Here is a 19,965-nt window from a genome sequence, read left to right on the forward strand (position 1 = left end):
AGCAACCAGTGACTCAAGTAATTTCTCCAATAGTTTATAAATTATTTAACAATGATAGATAATACTATAGAATTAAACAAAAAATACATTTTCTTACAAAGAAAAAAAAAACGGTTTGGGATAATTGCAATGTTTCTAAAAATATTTCCAAGTTCAAAAATAGATTATCAAAACATTTACAATTGACGAAAATTATGCACACACTTTCATCATAAAGTTAGTCAAGAATTTCTTTTTATTATAAGGAATCTCAACAATGTTTAAAGTTTAAAATTTAAATGTAAACAATATATTAAGATACTGCTTTCTTATTGTCATGGTTATTGAAAAAATGTATAGCAATTATCATGAAATGAATATTGTTAATTAATAATTTCATATTAAAAAATTGTCATTTATTTCATTTTTTAAGAATTAAACTTAAACAGTAAAACTCCTCATATCTGGTGTTGGCCCAAAAGTTATGAATAGGAGTTATTAAAAAATTTTAAATAATATCAACAAGAAATTTAACATTTATTTCCTAATATTTTGATAGCAAGGAAACAAACTTGTAATATTACACTTAACTAAACTATACTCCTCAATCTCATTTAATCACTTTGACATGCTAGGATCAGGGTTGCGGAGTCGGAGGTTTTAGCTGGAGTTGGAGTCGGATTTCTAAAAGTACAAGGAGTCGGAGTCAGAATTTTTTTTATCCGACTCCGACTCCTTAAGTCGGATGAATTTATTTTTTTTACATGGTTTTCCTGTTTGGTTTTACCATTTTTTTTATTACATTTTCTAACCAAACAAGGCACATTGCCACTTTGATGTAGGGGGCTGCTATCAGGGATCTAAGTTTTAGGGCTACTATGTAGGGAGTTTAGCAGCAAGATGTCTGTTTACATTACACTTGAACTTCTGCATGTCAGTACAATTGGGGAAGCAGGAACCTGGAAGAGAATTCCAAAGTCTAGCAGTTCTGGGGAAGAAACTATTACAGTAGACGGCTTTCTGGCATCTGGGGATCTCTACTGTGTAGGGATGGCATTCGCTGCTTGTCGGGTTTGTCGGGGATATTTTAATCGAGGAGGTACAAGAGTTTGTAGTTCGTCAGAGCATCCACCATTAAAATACTTATAAAACAAGCAGAGGGATGCAACATTTCGTCGATAGGACAGGGCTGAAGCTTAGATAACAGTTCAGGACCTATCAGATTGGCGACTCTCTTTAGAACACTGTCCAGGAGCGAGAGACTAGTAGCAGATGCACCAGCCGAAATGTGACAGTAGTACTCGATACATGGGCGAATGGTGGCTTTGTAGAGGTACAGGATACTTTCAGGCGTAAGTAACCTTCCAGCATGGTAGAGAGAACCCATCTTCTTTGCAGCAGCCTTGGCAATGATCTCAATGTATTTATTCCAACTCATGTTTCCTGTGAACGTTAAGCCAAGGAGTTTAAACGAAGTACTTTCAGGTTATGTATCTTTAGCCATAGCTATTAGTGGTTAGTAAGGTTTCATGTAATTATTAAAGGAAACGAGTTTTGTCTTGGCAGCTTTGAACGTTACCATCCATTTCTGACTCCATTCCAATACAGCGTGAAGGTATCCCTTTAGGATTTCCACAACTGCCTTAGATATGTGCTCATTAGTTTTCCCCATGTGCCTGCTATAGAGCGTGATGTCATCAGCAAATATACCCATGTCAGAGACAATTTTATGCGGTAAGGATCGATCCGAGGTACACCTGCATTTATATCATATTGTTTGGACGTACTGTCACCCCCTTCAGCCGGTCGGTTGAGACGATCGTCGACCTCAGAACTCTTCCACTCCAATTACGGCAGCATGAAAACGACCCGACTCTGGCGGTTTGCAGCTCACTATTTTCGTCCTTCCAGTGACCACTGCCGGTGATAATTCTTAGCCGTTTTAATGTTGCTGGTATTGGGTAGTGACAGAATTATCAGTTGATCGTCTAAATTTTGTACTCCGGACCTGTCGTTGTGTACTCGCTTACCGGCGAACATCGCCGATAAGAGAGCCGTGGATTTTAGTGTGGTGAAAAAGGAAATAAAAACGATTCCACACACGAATAAACAATTAATCTGGGTTTATTAACAATAATTATGGTCTAATAATATTTCAGAGTTTGAAGGAAGTTGGCTGTAGCTATTTTAAAACGGTAGCTTGTGACTCGAGTTCAGATAAGTTTTTCGGCCATTGGAGATACGTGTTTCAAGTCAAAAGCCCTCTCTGCCCGACTTTAACACCATCTGAATTCGCCAAAATCGAATTCTCTCTTCTCCTTCTCTTCTCTGTGTTCGAGGAATATATACATATCCATCAATGCCCTTTAAACATCACGAGTTTGTATTTGTTTACAACAAGAAAACTTGCCTGTCATCAGCTTTCAAACCTTGTTTTCTAAAATAAAGAACCGCCTGTCATTTCATCTCGAATTCTGTGTTTCAAAATAAACAGCCAGCTCACTCCAAACTCTGACCGTTACAACAATAAGTATCTCTTGACATACTTTTTCCTTTGTCTGTTCTAACCTCAGAGTCATTTGATCGTCCTATTTTTTCGTTCTTTTGGCTCTTTCTCTACAACGGCATATCAACCCCATAACTTGGTTACAGTACGACCATCGAAGACAACCTGGATTCTTCTCTCATTTAAGAAGGATTTAATTATGTAAAGCATTCGTCCAGTAATACCATAGATTTTATTTTCATGAGAAGACCATCGTGCCATACCCTGTCAAAAGCCTTAGATATATATAAGGCTACAGCCCTCCCCTCTCCTGCCTTATTCAGTGGTTGGTATATACGTTCAGAGATTACAGTTAGAATATCTGCAGTAGAGTGGGCTTGCCTAAATCCATATTGATGGTCAAACAGAAGTTTAGCAGCTGTAAGGTGGTGGACTAGAGCTTGATTGATTAAAGACTCAAATATTTTAGTGAAAAGCGGGAGGAGATTAATTGGGCAATAATTTAATGGGTCAGTTCGTTCACCAGAGATTTTGTAAACTGGTACCACAGAAGCAGTATTCCAGCTGTCAGGAAAGCAAGATTTGGTAAGACATTTGTTAAAGAGTTTAGAGAGAACTGGAGCAACCTCAGCGGAGCATTTTTTAATAGCACAGCCGGGATGAGATCAGGTCCACATGCTTTTGAGGTGTCTAGGCTTTTTATGATATCATGTACTTGAGAAGAGATGATTTTCAGATCATCTAGTGTGGTTTCTGTCCACAGAGGAAAATCAGGGAGGGAATGGTTTGATGGATCCAAGGTAGAGTTTGAGAGAAAATAACGGGCAAACATGTTAGTTTTCTCAGTTGCTGTGCAAATAACTTCATGATTGTTGGATAGTGGGAGAATTATTGATTGCCCATTATTTACTACACTATTGTAGATTGTCCAGAAATCATGGGTTCCTAATTTCTGCGCTACAATGCATTTCCTGTTGGTTTCAGTATATTCACTCTTAGCTGTTGCTACTTCTTTCTTACAATTACTTCTAGCTTCTATATACTTTGTCTGTTTGTACAGGACTTATGCTGGATAAATCTATGGTATGCATGTTACCTCTGAGCAATCGCAGCTGCGCAAGTAGAAGTAAACCATTGGGGAGAGTGGGGTTTACTATATAACTTCCGTGTAGGAACATGTGCTTTAATTGCTGCTTTGAACCATTCAGTAGTCTAATTTGTGCACTATTCTGCAGGAAGAGAAAAGATATTTCCTCATGGGGCGTCTCTGATGCGATCACTAATGGCATCCCAGTCAGCCTTATTTTAGCATGTTGTCGTTTTGAGCAATGGCTCTTCAACTTAGAGTTTAGAGTGATTCTATCATTATCACAGCACGATCAGCATTCCTAAGTGGGCAATCAGCATTTGTTACACAATCCTCAGGATCTTTTGTCAGAAATAGATCCACAAGTGAGGCTTGTTGGTCCTGGCAATCTGGTAGATGGGTCGGGAAAGTTACTGTCTGTGTCAAAGAATGGCATATAGCAAAGTTATGGATGATTCTACTAGCGGTGTCAGTGTAGTTAGAGAAGCCAAGCAAATTTCTGTGGTGGGCGTTGACTGACTAATGAACAGAGTCAAGAATCAGATGATCAGGTTGATATTGTTTAGATTGGCATGGCATTAGTTACATAATTTCTTCTACCATTTTTCTTCATCCCAGGATTGTAAGCTTCTCAACTATGTGTCTGATAGTGTAAATGTAGCCCCTTCTTTAGATCTGTTCCCAAATCCATGTATTCAGGGATTTTAATGTCTACCACAGAGATTAGCTTGAATTCAGATGTAACTGGTAACAGCTTGCGTAGTTTCTCTTTTACAAACCATCGCTTTCCTTGACCTGCCTCCCACATAGTCAAGATCAACAAGCCTCACTTCTCAACCTATTCTTAACTACACTGTCCATGGCTTGTGTGTCAGATGCCCATAGCCCACTGGGGAACATGATTACTTTGTGATACTAGTTTATGTCACCTTGTTATTTGGTGCTCGTTCCAGTGCACCCAGACAAGGGTATGGAAAAAAAAAAACGAACCTCGCATAATGCCACGGAAACAACTAAGGTTCTTAGCTAGACGAAATACACACATACACAATGAAAAAAAAAACTGAATCTCGCATAATGCCACGGAAACAACTAAGGTCCTTAGCTAGACAAAATACACACATACACAATAAAAAAAAAAAAACGAACCTCGCATAATGCCACGGAAACAACTAAGGTCCTTAGCTAGACGAAATACACATATACACAATGAAAAAAAAAAAAACGAACCTCGCATAATGCCACGGAAACAACTAAGGTCCTTAGCTAGACGAAATACACACATACACAATGAAAAAAAAAAAACCGAACCTCGCATAATGCCACGGAAACAACTAAGGTCCTTAGCTAGACGAAATACACACATACACAATAAAAAAAAACGAACCTCGCATAATGCCACGGAAACAACTAAGGTCCTTAGCTAGACGAAATACACACATACACATTGAAAAAAAAAACCTCGCATAATGCCACGGAAACAACTAAGGTCCTTAGCTAGACAAAATACACACATACACATTAAAAAAAAAAAAAAACCGAACCTCGCATAATGCCACGGAAACAACTAAGGTCCTTAGCTAGACGAAATACACACATACACATTGAAAAAAAAAAACCGAACCTCGCATAATGCCACGGAAACAACTAAGGTCCTTAGCTAGACGAAATACACACATACACATTGAAAAAAAAAACCTCGCATAATGCCACGGAAACAACTAAGGTCCTTAGCTAGACAAAATACACACATACACATTAAAAAAAAAAAAAAAACCGAACCTCGCATAATGCCACGGAAACAACTAAGGTCCTTAGCTAGACAAAATACACACATACACAATAAAAAAAAAAAAACGAACCTCGCATAATGCCACGGAAACAACTAAGGTCCTTAGCTAGACGAAATACACACATACACAATGAAAAAAAAAAAAACGAACCTCGCATAATGCCACGGAAACAACTAAGGTCCTTAGCTAGACGAAATACACACATACACAATAAAAAAAAAAGCGAACCTCGCATAATGCCACGGAAACAACTAAGGTCCTTAGCTAGACGAAATACACAATGAAAAAAAAAAAGTAAAGCATACACTCTCACATGAAAAAAAATGTTGATATGCCGCAAAGAAAAAAAAAAGCAATAACAATAATAAAAACAGCCACACACGAATATCTATTTGGATAGGTAAAGAAAGATGCTAGACGATTTACCATACATGCACATATGAAAGAAAAAATGTATTTAAAAAAAAAGAAGAAAAAAAGAGACGATCTGCTCAAAGAAAAAAAAAAAAAAAGAAACAATAGAATGGAAAACAAACACGCGAAAACGTAAATACGATGGTCACAAGGTACTTTTGAGTAAAACATGATAAAATACGATTTCGGTTAATAATTTTTATTGATAAATGAATTGTTTTGTTTTAAAAATACACACAAGTAGGAAAATTGGGGTCATTTATTATTGTTGTGAAATTAAGATCAATGTGTCAAAGTTGGAATTGTTGAAAACTGTTTTGCATAACTGTCAATCAAGCAAGAATTTTTCACAAGAGTCAAAGTCGCTTGCACTTTAAAACGTGTAAATACTTTTGTGAAAAAGGCATTTTTGTGTTCATAGTTGAACTTTTCAGCTTTCCAGGTGTTTTTTTGTTTTTTTAAAAAGGACAATTTTTTTACAGACTTTGTTGTAATTGTTGTTGTTGTTGTTACAGAAAAAGATTTTGTTGAACAAAAGAAAAGTTATAACTGTAACGTTAAATGTGAAATCATAGTTAAATGTGATAATGCCTTTTTTGAAAATGTTATATATGTTGAACAAATATTGTAAATTGTTTTAAATGTATGCATAATGTTATTGCATTTGTTTGTCAGGAATTCAAATCATAATTAAGTAAATAAATTAGGAAAAATAAAATGAAACGATAATTGAGACAAATGGTTGGCCTAGAAATAAGTTAGAATTTTAGAGAGGGGACAATACAAAATTACATAAATGGGTATTTTGAGTTTTTCGGATGTGATAAGCCAAAAGAGAGAATTTTTTTTTTTTTTTATGTCCATAAACATTTTTCACAAGAAGTGTAGCTTGCAGGAGACAACATTAGAATGCCCCTGTTAGAAAAATATAGATGGGAACCTGCGATATTGGGTGCTTATAAAGCATGCTGCAAGTAATTGCACCGAGCAGAATTATAAGTCTCGACACAATAAATTAAAAAGGCAGGCGTTGAAGTATACAAGAATTCCTTAGGGTTCCAAAGGACTATAAGAGTCAGTACTACGGGCAAATCACATAGCATTAAGGGAGAAAAAAGTAAAATATACCGTAAGTACGTAGGAAGAAAAGATATAACCTTAATTTTTTTTTTTTTTAAGATGTGTGTTAGGTTTTGGATCTTGGACGCTCTGATGGAAGAAAAAAAAAGAAAAAGAAAATTTACAGAAATCCGGGCCATAGTTAGAATTCAGTGCGCAAATAGAAATTTTGGTGCAAAGGATGGGGTTATTTAGTTAAGAGTGATGTTTTTTATCAAAGTTCCAAGAGTCCAAGCAAGGAAATCCGAGTGAATCAGGGTGATGAAAAGGTATATCTTAATTAGAAGCCAACCACAAAGATTTAAGTAAATGAGCTTTGATGTATGTCCCCCAAAAAATAAGATAGAAAAAAAAAAATAAGTAGAACACCAAGGTGAAAGAAAGGATCAGGACACATTTAGACTAAAAAGTCGTTGATTTCGTGAAGAGGTAAAATGAGACCTCGGTTTACGGCATAAGGGTGGCTGAATGAAGCAGCTGATATGAATCATAGGAGGTATACCCTACACCCAAAAAGGAAATGCCAGGAAGATCAGAGAAAGATTCTGATCTAAAGAAAATAATTATGAAGTCAGTTGGAAAAGGGCTGACTAAAGACGTTTTTTATGGGGTCTGATCTTTCTTAGCCAAGTGGTTGTATTGATATAGAGAAAAAATGTACTAAAATTTAAAAATACATACATTTTTTGAAAAATGGGAAGGATAGGGATGTCCTTTTTCCATGTAAATAAGAAGAGTACTAGATAGGTGAAAATGAGATTAGGATAAGCCAAGACTTAAACCTTGTAAGCAAGGTTAAGGATCGGAATGTTAGAATTTAGTCTATTCATAAATTCTATTAGAAATAGATATTATTCATATCGTAAAAAGAATTGATTGTTCATTCTATTTGGAATTAAAATGTTAAAAAGATCAGCCAAAAAGAATGAACAATACAAATTAAAAATATATTGTTAAAAAATAGGTTAGAGTCATATGTTGAGAGTTCTTTTGTTGTCAAAACCATGTGCATAGCCACGTGAATTAGTCACATTTGGAAAACACACTTCTGACGTCATAGCGAAGGGGATTCTCAATATAGGAGCTAGAGTTAATCAGTTCAGTTGAGTTGCAGAGTTGAAGAGCTGAGAGCATTTGAGTTGGGTTCAGTCAGTCCTTTGGAAGTGGAAGGGAGAATGTTTAAACTATGTAGATCCCAAATGTAAATTCCTGACATCATAATCATTCGATCGGTCCAATGAATAAAGAATCATCAATTGTGTTTTTGTAACTCATGTGTCATCTTTCAACATGTGTTAATCATCTTGTAATGAACATTGTGTAACCCTTACAAGATTATGCATCTCCCCTCCGTAAGACTGAATGAAAATAATTGGAAATAATTATTAGCATCACTGAGTGAAGTGTGGTACACTCAATTGTGTGCGAAAAGTGATTTATTTTTTTTAGATTTTTCTATTGTGAGTAAATCAGGTGCGTGATATTCGCACCTGGAGATATTAATTAAAAAAAGAGACAGAGTTTCTCGTGCGGTAACGAGGCATTAACCGAGTCTCCTTGGAGGGTGCGACCTGTGAGGCTGTTAAATATAACGCATTTTTTTTTTAGTAATTAATTTCTTTTGAAGTTGAATTCTGGGAGTAAGAATCAGTAATGATTGCAGTTGGCTGATCCCTAAGTGACCTCATGGTGCATTTCTGTTCGGACATGCCGCCTGGGAGGATGCTGGGGGGCGTGTGGATAGCTCCTTGTAGTTTTTTTTTTATTAACCACCCATAAGGAGACAGATGTTGGAATTGAGGTCGTTGTCTGCACGAACGTGTGTGTGTCACACAGAGAGAGAAGTGTATTATGGGAACGTGTTTTGAAATATCAAAAGGAATTCGATAAATTAGAGGGCGTATCTGGCTTCCTGTAGTTTTTTTATTATTTTAACTATCCAGTGGGGTTCGGATTAATTTTACTGAAACTGAATTGGCTGTTTAAACAGCCTGCGACAAAAAGGTACTTAACTTTTTGTAAATAGTTGTGTGCTGACAGGCGGGATTTTCCTCGCTTTGTTCCGGGGATAGGCGTGATTAAGCTGGTGTATCTGTGGAGATCAGGAGAGATGGTCTGATAGCAGAGCAGCGAGCGGTAGCTGGCAGAAGGAGGGAGCTGGGTAATGCGATGTGAACCCGGGCATGGCAGAATCGCGAATTGTTGACTCAGTGGCCCTGAGCACCACGTTCGCTCTGCTTGTGATTAGGAAAAAATAGCATTGATGAACGCTCCACCTGGAGGATGGTTGGGGAGATCGATGGCTGTCAGTCATGGCTGTGTTAATGAATGTAAGAGATATTTGGGGGGGGGGTAGAATAATATACCCGAATATTAAACTCTTGGAGGATAACATATTAGTGTTTGTATCTGTACCCCTCTGGGATTGAGGAACCAAATACGAGGTTTATAAAGTTATTACTCCACCTGTTCCATATCCACTGGACACACCCAAGTTAGGGTTGGTAGCCAGTTACAGAGTGGAGTCAGAATATGTAGTGTTTAATATGGCAAGGGATAGAATATGTAGCATTAATTATGACAAGGAATGAGAGTGATAAATCGCGTCTGCAAGGTTAAGGTGGCAAGTGAAGGTCTTTTGCCACTGGCTATAAGAGTAGCTGAAGGCACCTGATTGGTATTCGTGCAACAGAAGATGGAACTGTCCAAGGTATGCGGTAACACGGCTGCTGGGATAATCAAGGTGAGACCACCTTTAACTATGGTAGAACTGGACAGGGGATGTGAAGCCTAGGGAAAGGGCATAAGGTTACCTGCGTATTATCAGGTTGAGGAACGGTATTTGTTAAAAGCACCTGAGGTAGAGTGGGTGAATGACCAATTGAATAACCTCACTGACCTCTGGGACCCCTTGATCCATCGTTCACTGCCACATACCCGACTTAGGTTACCAAAAGCTATGGGAGGAATTAGATGAATAGATCTGAGTGAATTGCAGGCCCGATTAAACGGTCTGGAGAATACAGAAGCTAGGGATAGACTTCATAAGGTAGTGGTTACAGGAGTAGGAATGAGCACGCTAGTAACGATAATTGTGCTGTTGTTGGTGACTGTATGGTAAGTCTGGGATTAACACCTCCAAACATGTGGGCTTGAACTAATTCCCACCATAATCAAAGAAATATTCTAGTAAGCCACGTCCTCTCTAAAATATAAAAAAAATGTCTTGTCAAATCTTGCTTCTTTGATAGCTAGAAAATTGCCTCAGTGTTAAAAGAAATCTGGTGAAAGAACTGACCTGCAAAATTATTGCATCAAGAGTTTCTTCTCATCCTTCATTAAAATCTTTGAATCAGTAATCAATCTAACAATAGTTTATAAATGCTAAACTTATTTATGATCAACAGAATGAATTTAGACAAGCTCATTCTATTATGGATATTCTAACAGTCATCTCTATATACATACCATACAAATGATGTTAGGGTTGTAATGCTTGACATGTGTAAAGCCTTTGACAAAGTCTTATAAAAATTAATTTATATGATATTACTAGAGGAATATTAAATAGCAATACACACGGACGATAAAAATCCTTTGGATAATTACGGATTTTAAGGGGGTTCTGCTAAAATCATCCTTAAGTAAGACACTCTATCAAATCTCCAATACTAATGATTACTACAATACTATTTCATTGATTACTGTACACGCAATAACCCTTATCCCTGAGTGGCCCCGGGCCTTGATAAGTGGTGATAAGTGGAGACCCCCATGTAAAAAAAAAAAAATGAATATACTTTCAAATAAATTGATAAATAATAATCTACATTATATATTTTAAGAGTTTTAAGAAAATAAAATGATAAAAATGTTAACATCATAAAACTGCGTTTTCGGTAAGATTTTGTAACACACTCCCAATATATTTTTTTCCAGCAGATTATAATCGAATAGACACTAATCTACCCAATTATATATATATAAAAAAAAATACAAAATTAATATTTAAATATTTGTAGGGGATGCTCAGTTTCTAGTTAAGTTCCTATTTCCTTGCCTTGACAAAAGGTCAGTTTTTAATGCGAGGAAAATCCAGCTTCCCAAAAAGGGTCAATCTGAAGAGAAAAACATAAAAATTGTCTCCATCATGAAGGATTTCTCCTTCACTGACAGAGGACAGAAAAGGCAAAGTGTAGCATCAGAATACTACACTGTGATTTTTTTTTTTTTTTTTTTACATAGGCATCACCACATTATCAAGGCCAAGAGGCCACTCAAGGATAAGGGTTAAAGAGTGTACAGTAGAAATTGGACAATATAGTAATCATTAGTAATGAAAATTTGGTAAATTTGATAACTTATATAGAACGGCTCATCAAGAACTTATTTACTTTAGACTTGAACACAACCATATTGTAGTCAGCCGGAAAGCAGGAAAACGGAAGACAATTCCACAGGCGTGCAGTTCTAAGAAAGAAGCTTTGTTCATGGAATCTACATTTAGGTTTAGGCACAGATAAAGAGTGGGGGAAATTATTGATAGTGTTTACAGCTAGACGAGTGTTTCTTGTGAAAGTTTGGCGAGGGGGACCATAGATTGAAGCTCAGTTGAACACTTTCCATGAAAATAACGATACATCAGAGACAAACTCGCAACATCTCTTCTGTGAGATAGAGGTTGCAAGGAGGAGAAAAGGACATCTCCTACGAGGCTACGAAGTCTATTTTGAACTCTATCAAGGCAGGACAAGTCCTTTCTAGCAGCTCCTACCCAGATGTGGCAACAGTATTCCATCCTTGGACGTACCTGGCTCTTATATAGATAGAGAATAGCATCAGCAGTGAGATATCTACCGGATCGATAGAAAGATCTTGGCTGGAAGTCCAGGTAGAGAAATAAAAAAAACGTCTTAAACTGGAAAGTTTAACGAAATAATGGATCACTCGGACAAGAAATGTAATTGAAAATAAAAACTAAATTCATCCAAAATTTGTGAATGATTTGTTAACTTTAGCGAAAAATGTTTTTTGATATTTAAATAAGTGGGCAAAAATACTTAACAAGTTTTCCAAACGTCACGTTTTCTGTTAGCGACGTCACTTGTTTGTAATGAAATTTATTTTTGTCTATTTGTCGTAATTCTTAAGTTTCACACCCCTTAAGAATTCCAACAAACAAAAATAAATTTCATATTTAAAAGTAATTTGATGTCCAAAATCTAAGGCATAAAATTTTCAAAAGGCCAATAATTATGGCCCACTAACCGTAAATATGGGGGTTAAACACCTTAAAAAAAAAAAAAAAAAAAAGAAAGAAAAACCTTAATCCTACTTCTAACCCTATGTACGAGTGACAAGCCTCCCCCTCTTAAAACCTTCTTTAGCCCTAACAATAATGCTAAGTCTAAGTGGCAAGCTCCTCACCAAACAAAAAGTTCCTTTGTAAGCTACATATAAGTGTCTAAAAAAAAAATCTTTTCTTAAAGAAAAGTGTACCATTTATCACCCATAAAAATAAATTTGTCAACTCTCCTAAAAGGTTACAATGGTCTCTAAATGGTGAATTATTTTACATTAAATTTATGTGAAACTAACCCCCACTCTAAATTCTAAAATTTTTTTTTTTTTTCGTTTCTATCAAGTCTTCAGGATGTTCAAATAATTTTCCTTAGCTTTATCATTAACCCAAAGTCAGAGTGGCAACCTCCCACCCTCTCATAATTGCACAAAGACCCTCTTAAAGCCACACATAATCGTCTTTAGAAAAAAAAGGTGCACAGGATTTATCTCCGATAGAAAAAAATGGTTAACTGCCCTAAAACGCTAGAATGGCTCAAAATAAGGAATCATTTTACATTAAATTCTAAAATAATACTTGTTTATATTTCATTAAAATTTTTAAGGTATTCACATGTAATTGCCAACAAAGGTAAAATCACATATTTTGGAGAGGTGGTCAGATAGGGGGGGGGGTTAACGGAAGGTATTAATCTACAATAATACTAGTGGTGGGACGATTAATCGGAATCGTTAATCGTAAGAATCGTGTATTTTGGGAGGTATCGGAATCGGAATCGCATCGTTAAAAAATACCTTAATTTTCCGATTCCTTCATTACGATTCTTTTAGTCTGATGTTAAAAAAAAAGAAAAAAATTTCCTGATATTTCTAACCCCAAGAGAGAAATGTAGCATGTTATAAAAAGAAACCAAAGAAATTCATTATTAACAGGGCAATGCTTAGTGCCCCTCCCTTACAAGGTTCATTCATTCAGATCTATTGTAATCAAAACTACAAAAGAGTTAACTTGAAAAGAAGTATGCAGGGCTCTACATTGCGAGTAAAAATAAAAAAACGCTTATCTTTTTGGGGATTGTTTTTTTTTTTTTACTGACAAATCTTCTAATACTGAATGAAAATGCTTTTTCAACTTATATTTTCTTAAAATAAAACGAGCAAAGTCAAATTATTTAAACAGTAAACGGTTTAATAGAACAATGTACTTTTTTTTCTTTTTTTAAAAGAGGGCTTTTGAAAGAAATATCTCTAAAATGAAATTGATCACGTATTATTTCGCAAAGTTTTGACAGTAGTCGGCTTCTTTTGAAGTTTCAAAAAAATCGACCCCATATCTATCTCCTCCAAACCTAAAGTTATTAAACCCCTTCGTTAAGTTAAGGGTAATTAATTCAATTCAGTCAAGTTTTTTTTTTTTTTAATTTAATTGAAATAAAATCCATTATTTTTTTTATTTTTTTCTCCAGAAAGATAAAACCCTGAATTTGATTATATTAAAAGCAGAATAATATAATCTTTTTTCTAGAATTTTAAATTGAAAATTAAAAGTGTTTTGCGCAGTTTTTTGCCGAACGAAAAAGAAATTAATATATATATTTTTAAAAGGTTTTGTAATCAATTAATTTTTATGTCTAAATAATATTTACGATTAATTAAATAATTTCATTTTAAAAAGTATTTATAAATAGAATTTTACTTAAGACTTATAGTTTAGCAATATTGAACCGCATCAACCATGTGTGAATTGAACACAGTCAACCAAAAAACAAATTCAAAAGAAAATGCATATTTGCATTTCATTATGTAAACTTTTATACATTGGTTTCAAAAATTAAATTCTATAAGTTTTTTTTGTTAACTACCGGTTGGTACAATTTACCGCCCCATCCCTTTATATTTTTTTTTTTGTCTTTTTTAGCGGATTTTTTTTTTTTTTTTACACAGTGATCACCACTTATCAAGGCCCGGGAGCCACTCAGGGATAAGGGTTATTGCAAGTACATTATGTTGGTGTGGAGATTTGATGAAGTGTTTAATTAGGGGGGCGGTTCATTAGGAATTTGTTAACATTGGACTTGGAGACATCCAAGTTGTAGTCCGGAGGGAAGCAGGCAGACGGAACAGAGTTCCACAGGGGTGCAGTTCTAAGAAAGAAGCTTTGTTCATGGAATCCGTGTTTTGATTTAGGCACAGATATAGAGTGGGGGAAATTTTTCACAGTGGATTCAGCTAGACGGGTGTTTTTCGTGAAAGATTGGCGAGGGGGGACCAGGGATTGGAGTTCAGACGAGCACCTGCCATGAAAATAATGATAAAACAAGGATAGGCTCGCAACGTCTCTTCTGTGGGAGAGAGGTTGCAGGGTAGAGAAAAGAGTATCCCCCAATAAACCACGAAGTCTATTTTGTACTCTGTCAAGGCATGATAGGCTGTTTTTGGCAGCTCCTGCCCAGATATGGCAACAGTATTCCATCCTTGGACGTACTTGGCTTTTATATAGATAGAGAATTGCATCAGTAGTGAGATATCTTCTGGAGCGGTAGAAGGATCCCACCATCTTTCCAGCGACCTTGGCAACAGACTTGATGTACGTGTTCCATTTCAGATCAGGAGTAAAGGTCAAACCCAGAAGCTTGTCAAAACACGGGGCCTCACCCAGACGAGAGCCATCCATCACAATTGATGCCAGCTGGGGATCAGAGCGTTGATGATGTAAGGATAGGAGTTTGGTTTTGGATGCATTAAAGGTAACTAGCCACATCTTCCCCCACTGAACCACGCGCTCAAGATCAGAAGAGAGAGAATCCGAGAGAACTTTGTCATTTACAGCCTTTGATGTGTTGCCGTAGATGGTCGTGTCATCAGCATAGATGTCAACGAATGATTTAAGTATGTGTTTAGGGAGGTCATTGATGTAGATCAGGAAGAGAGTTGGGCCCAGGATTGACCCCTGAGGGACTCCAGCATTTATATTGCAGGCCTCCGATTTTTGTCCATCTACCACTACTCTTATGAGCCTATCGGAGAGAAATGATTTAATGATTGAGAAAACATTTCCATTTATACCGTAGCTGGAAATCTTGTGAAGTAGACCCTTATGCCATATCTTGTCGAAGGCCTTTGATATGTCAAGAGCAATTGCCCTAGAAAGGAAGCCTTTGTCAAGAGATTCACTAATCCTGTGGGATATAACCGTCAGCACATCTGCGGTAGATCTTGCAGAGCGGAAACCATATTGTGTGTCACTAAGAAGGTTATTCCTTCTGAGGTGGTTGACTATTTCTCTATTTAATATGGATTCCAACAACTTACTCATGACACACAGGAGACTTATTGGTCTGTACTGAGAGGGAGATGACTTATCACCTGAATTCTTAAATACAGGGCAAACTGATGAGGTCTTCCAGGGGGTCGGAAAGCACTTCTTAAGGCAGCGCTTAAATAGTTTCGTAAGTATGAGAGCAAGTTCTGGTTGAAGCTTTTTTAACACTATAATTGGGATGCCATCAGGGCCAGTTGCCTTACTAGAATCTAGGTTCTTGATTAGCTTGGCGACCTCACACACAGATATTTGTATGTTGCATAGCGTGTTGTCTGTTATAGGAGGAAATACAGAGAGTTGATGGTCATTGTCGCATAGGGTAGAATTAGCTGCAAAGTTCTTGGCAAATAGTTTGGCCTTGTCTGATGCTGACGAGATGACCTCAGGTCCATTGATGATAGTTGGGATAGAATGCACACTTCTGTTCAAGATCCTGTTTGCTATTTGCCAGATACACTTATATAGTAAATTTCATTGCTTAATCTTCTGTTTTAACAAAAACACAGCATTTTTGCTGAAAAAGTAGTGTAAAAAATGTGACAAAACGCACATGGTCTTAAATAGTCATAACTTCCTTAATTTTAATTGGATTTAAAAAATTAAAAAAAAATTATTTCTAAGCTCATCAAGCTCTTTCTATAGATACCAATATTGAAATATTTTAAGCTATTTCAATTTTTTCATGTGTATTGCTATATTAAATATAATTCAATCTTTCTTGGACTAAAAAAATCCAGATCATTCTTAATAGCCATATACCAAACAGCATAACACTAATGTGGGTGTTGATCCTAAAACTTTTATTATTTCAGATTTTTATAAATGATCCCTCAGATACAATTGTGTTAGAAATGAGTATATTTGCTGATTATACCACATTCTATTCTTGACATGTTTTACTCACATTTCAAGAATAGAATATACAAACACACACATATCCAAGGCAATGGCTGAATCTTTACAAAATCATCTCCAGTCTGTAGTTCATCAATGGTTCAACATTCTAACTAATTTTATTTTTGCACTCTTGCAATTTGCATATGTAAAATTTTTTTTATTTTTCAATGAAGAAAAAAATGGATTCTTCTAGGTTATTCCAGGTTTTCTTCTTACATCAATATCACTGAATTTTAAATAAGTAAAAGGTGGGTTATAGTGTTCTATGGCATATCAACCCTTTACAGGTTATTTAATATAAATCCAGTAATTTTGGAAAAGGGTTTTATGCTTTTTATATTTAATATTCAAATATTTATTCATGGCATTTGGTTTTATAGAAGAAAATTTGTTTTTGTTTTTGACTTTGCAGAATATGATTGAAAGAAACAAAGAGAAAGGAAAAATATCAATAACATCAATGTTTGGTACATTTTAGGTCAGAAAGCCAGCATCTTTAAACCGCCTGATCTGGTGACATAGTCTTACTTTCATTTTTGTTTAAACTTTTAGTTATTTATTTTTTTAATTATGCTATATGTTTTATATTTTTTTAAAACAAACTATTTTTAAATACGAATTTGAAACATGAATTATTAAACTATTATTTAGTCATTAAATTATCAATTGAACCAAGTTGCTATAAAACTATAACTTTGTCCTTAAAGCTATGTTTTAATCTTCATAAAATTATTGGTTATTCCAAAAATGTTTTATCAATACATGAGGATATGCTCAAAATTTTAAAGCCATAAATTACTTTCTATTTGACAATTTGAATATCTCCAAATTTCGTTCAAGTGTAAAAAGAATTATCCTTTTTTGTTTTTTCAATTTTAACAAAATATAAAAAATAGATTACTTGCTTATGAAGAAACCAAAATGCACTCTGGTGGATTTAGTTCAATAAAATTATTTTTTCGAAATAGAAATATTTTTGAAAATTTGCTTTAGTACCTTATATTATGGCATTTTTTATTTTAATAAATTATTATATCATTATTTATAAAAATAATATAGAGGTAAATTATTATATCATTATTTATAAAAATAATATAGAGGTAAAGAATGCACAAAAAGTGATCACTTAATTTTATTATTTTTTTATGAAGTGAAGTAGGAAGAAGTCTGAATCACCTGGTAATGTTAGATATTAAGTAGGTAGATCTCTTAATATATAATTTACACGTTCGTAGCATTTTATATTTTGATCTTGCTAATGCATGTTAGCTGCTCTACATTTTCAACTTAAAGAAAACTCCCTTTACCTACACTTTTTGAGGGAAGGTAATTAATTAGCTACTCTAAAGACGCTTTTACATTCTTGAATATCAAAATAGCAGCTTTGCATTTAGCAAACACCAAGCTGCCTTAAGAATCAATAAAATGCTCATTAATAGTAGTTTACATTATTCATACTTTTTAATTTTTACTTCTAATACATTTTACATTATAGTTTTCAAACGATATAAGTTATTCAAGAAAATTATTACTGAGTCATCCCAAGTGCATTAAAGTACTTATTTAACTGTTTTCCTCTAAAGCTTTCAAGAGCTTACAATTAAAGAGGTGATGCATACATTTATTCATTCCAAAATCATAGATTTTTATATTTTATACATACCAAAGTAGATTAGGAAATTTACACTATTCAGCCTTATGAGTCAATAAAATAATCGCTTACATCCTTCTTACATAAACATAATTTTTTCATCATTTACTTCTAATCCATTCTTGAATATAAATTGTGATTCTCAGCCAATGCCAGATACATTCATTTTTTCTCATCAAGAATCAATGTGAAATGTATTACTTTCAACCAATCCAAATGCTAGCTTTTTACATTCTCGCCATACAACAATATATTCTATCATTTTGTTTTCATGTGTTGCATTAAGTACATACCAAACCCCAACACAACAGCCAGTAGCAGTTCCTCGTCACTATAGTTAGGCTGAATGTAGCAATTACACATGGCCATTAAAACGCTTTGGATAATCACAGATTTCAAGGGGTTTCTGTTAAAATAGTCATATTTTAAAAACCAAAGCACTTTAAGTCTCCAAAATACCATCGTTTTGTTCAGAAATGAATATACTTTCAAATGAATTAGTAAATAATAACATACATTATATATTTTTAGAGTGATAAAAATGTGAACATCATAAAACAGCATTTTCGGTAAGTGTTTGTAATGGCCCCCCGATTTCTGTAAAGAATTTTTTAATGAAATTTGGAAATTAGCCAAAAGAGATGTCATTTTTAATAATTTCGAGTGTCTGAAATTCATTTGACCACTCATTTTGTTGTGTTAAAAAAAAAGATTTCAAAATGGTGAGTATTGAAAATTTAAAAAAAAATTTCTCCAGACACTCACTATTAAATAAAACAATCTTTTTACTATGTTTATTCATTAAAAAGATGACTGGACAGTGTTTTCTCTAGTGGTGCGTACCAATTTAAAAACATAATATCCGAAAGAATCGTTATGAATTTGAAGCAAGACTTCTATTAGCTGTATCAGCAGCAGCGATAACATGGCGTAAACAGACGTTTGTTTTTGTTGTTTATTTTTATTCCAAATCGATTTTTTTTTTTTTTGGAAAATCTGGTTATAAAAAAAATTCTTACATGTTAAAGCTATTTTGTTATCAACCATACAAATATTTTAAAAAATTGGGTAGTAGTAAATTTTAAAATATTTTAACAAGCGAAAATGTGAAATATGATTGTTTTGGTTCACGTGTACGATTACGAATGGTAACATACTTCTAATTTTCGTCCCTTAAAAAATGTTTTCAGTGAATTATTATCGAATGGAAACTAATCTACCCGATTATTCAAAAAAAAAAAGTTTTTTTTAAATAATCAATATTTAAATATTTGTAGGAGGTGCTCAGTTAAAAAATCACAATGGTAGGAAAGGACATGAAATGTAATTAAAAATCAAAATAACATTAATTCAAATGGTTTTAACAATTTGTCGGCTTTAGCAAAAACTTGTTTCTTTTTTTATGTTGTAACTGTTTCTTCTGCACTACTCTCAAAAATTCACATATAAACAATAAGAACTTATTATGATTTCACAAGATGTATTCATGGGTTCTGTAGATAATTCAATGAAATTAATTATTGAAATAAAAATTCTCTTTGGAAATAAACAACTTCTTTCCTAAATTTATTTTATTTAAAATTAAATCAATTTATACGCATTTCAGTTTATGCATAAAAAATAGAATGCAAATGCCTCTTTGTTAGCTCCCAGGCATGAATTTTTCCTTTCTAATATAATTTTCAAGTTTAATGATAATTAGCAATTTCAAATAATTTTAATATACATCCTTTATTTAGACCAACAAACAATAGGTTGACCGTAAAGAACCTATTTTTCCACAGTAGCCATGAAGAGGCTGTCTGTAAAATAATTAAATGGTAATTCTTGGAAATTTATGACAACTCATCAGCTAGAAGCGATGTTATGGAATTGAATAAAATCATATTATAAATA

General features: G+C 34.4%; 1 protein-coding gene across 1 annotated transcript in view; it reads right to left on the reverse strand.

The window, feature by feature from the left end:
* The window catches only part of LOC145245995 (G protein-coupled receptor kinase 5-like), a gene marked incomplete in the record, with an annotated part of 231,281 nt that overhangs the window by 101,317 nt on the left and 109,999 nt on the right, over positions 1-19,965 (reverse strand).

Source organism: Euprymna scolopes, chromosome 23 (genome assembly GCF_053919585.1).
Source record: "Euprymna scolopes isolate OS-2025 chromosome 23, ASM5391958v1, whole genome shotgun sequence".
Taxonomy (NCBI): Eukaryota; Metazoa; Mollusca; class Cephalopoda; order Sepiida; family Sepiolidae; genus Euprymna; species Euprymna scolopes.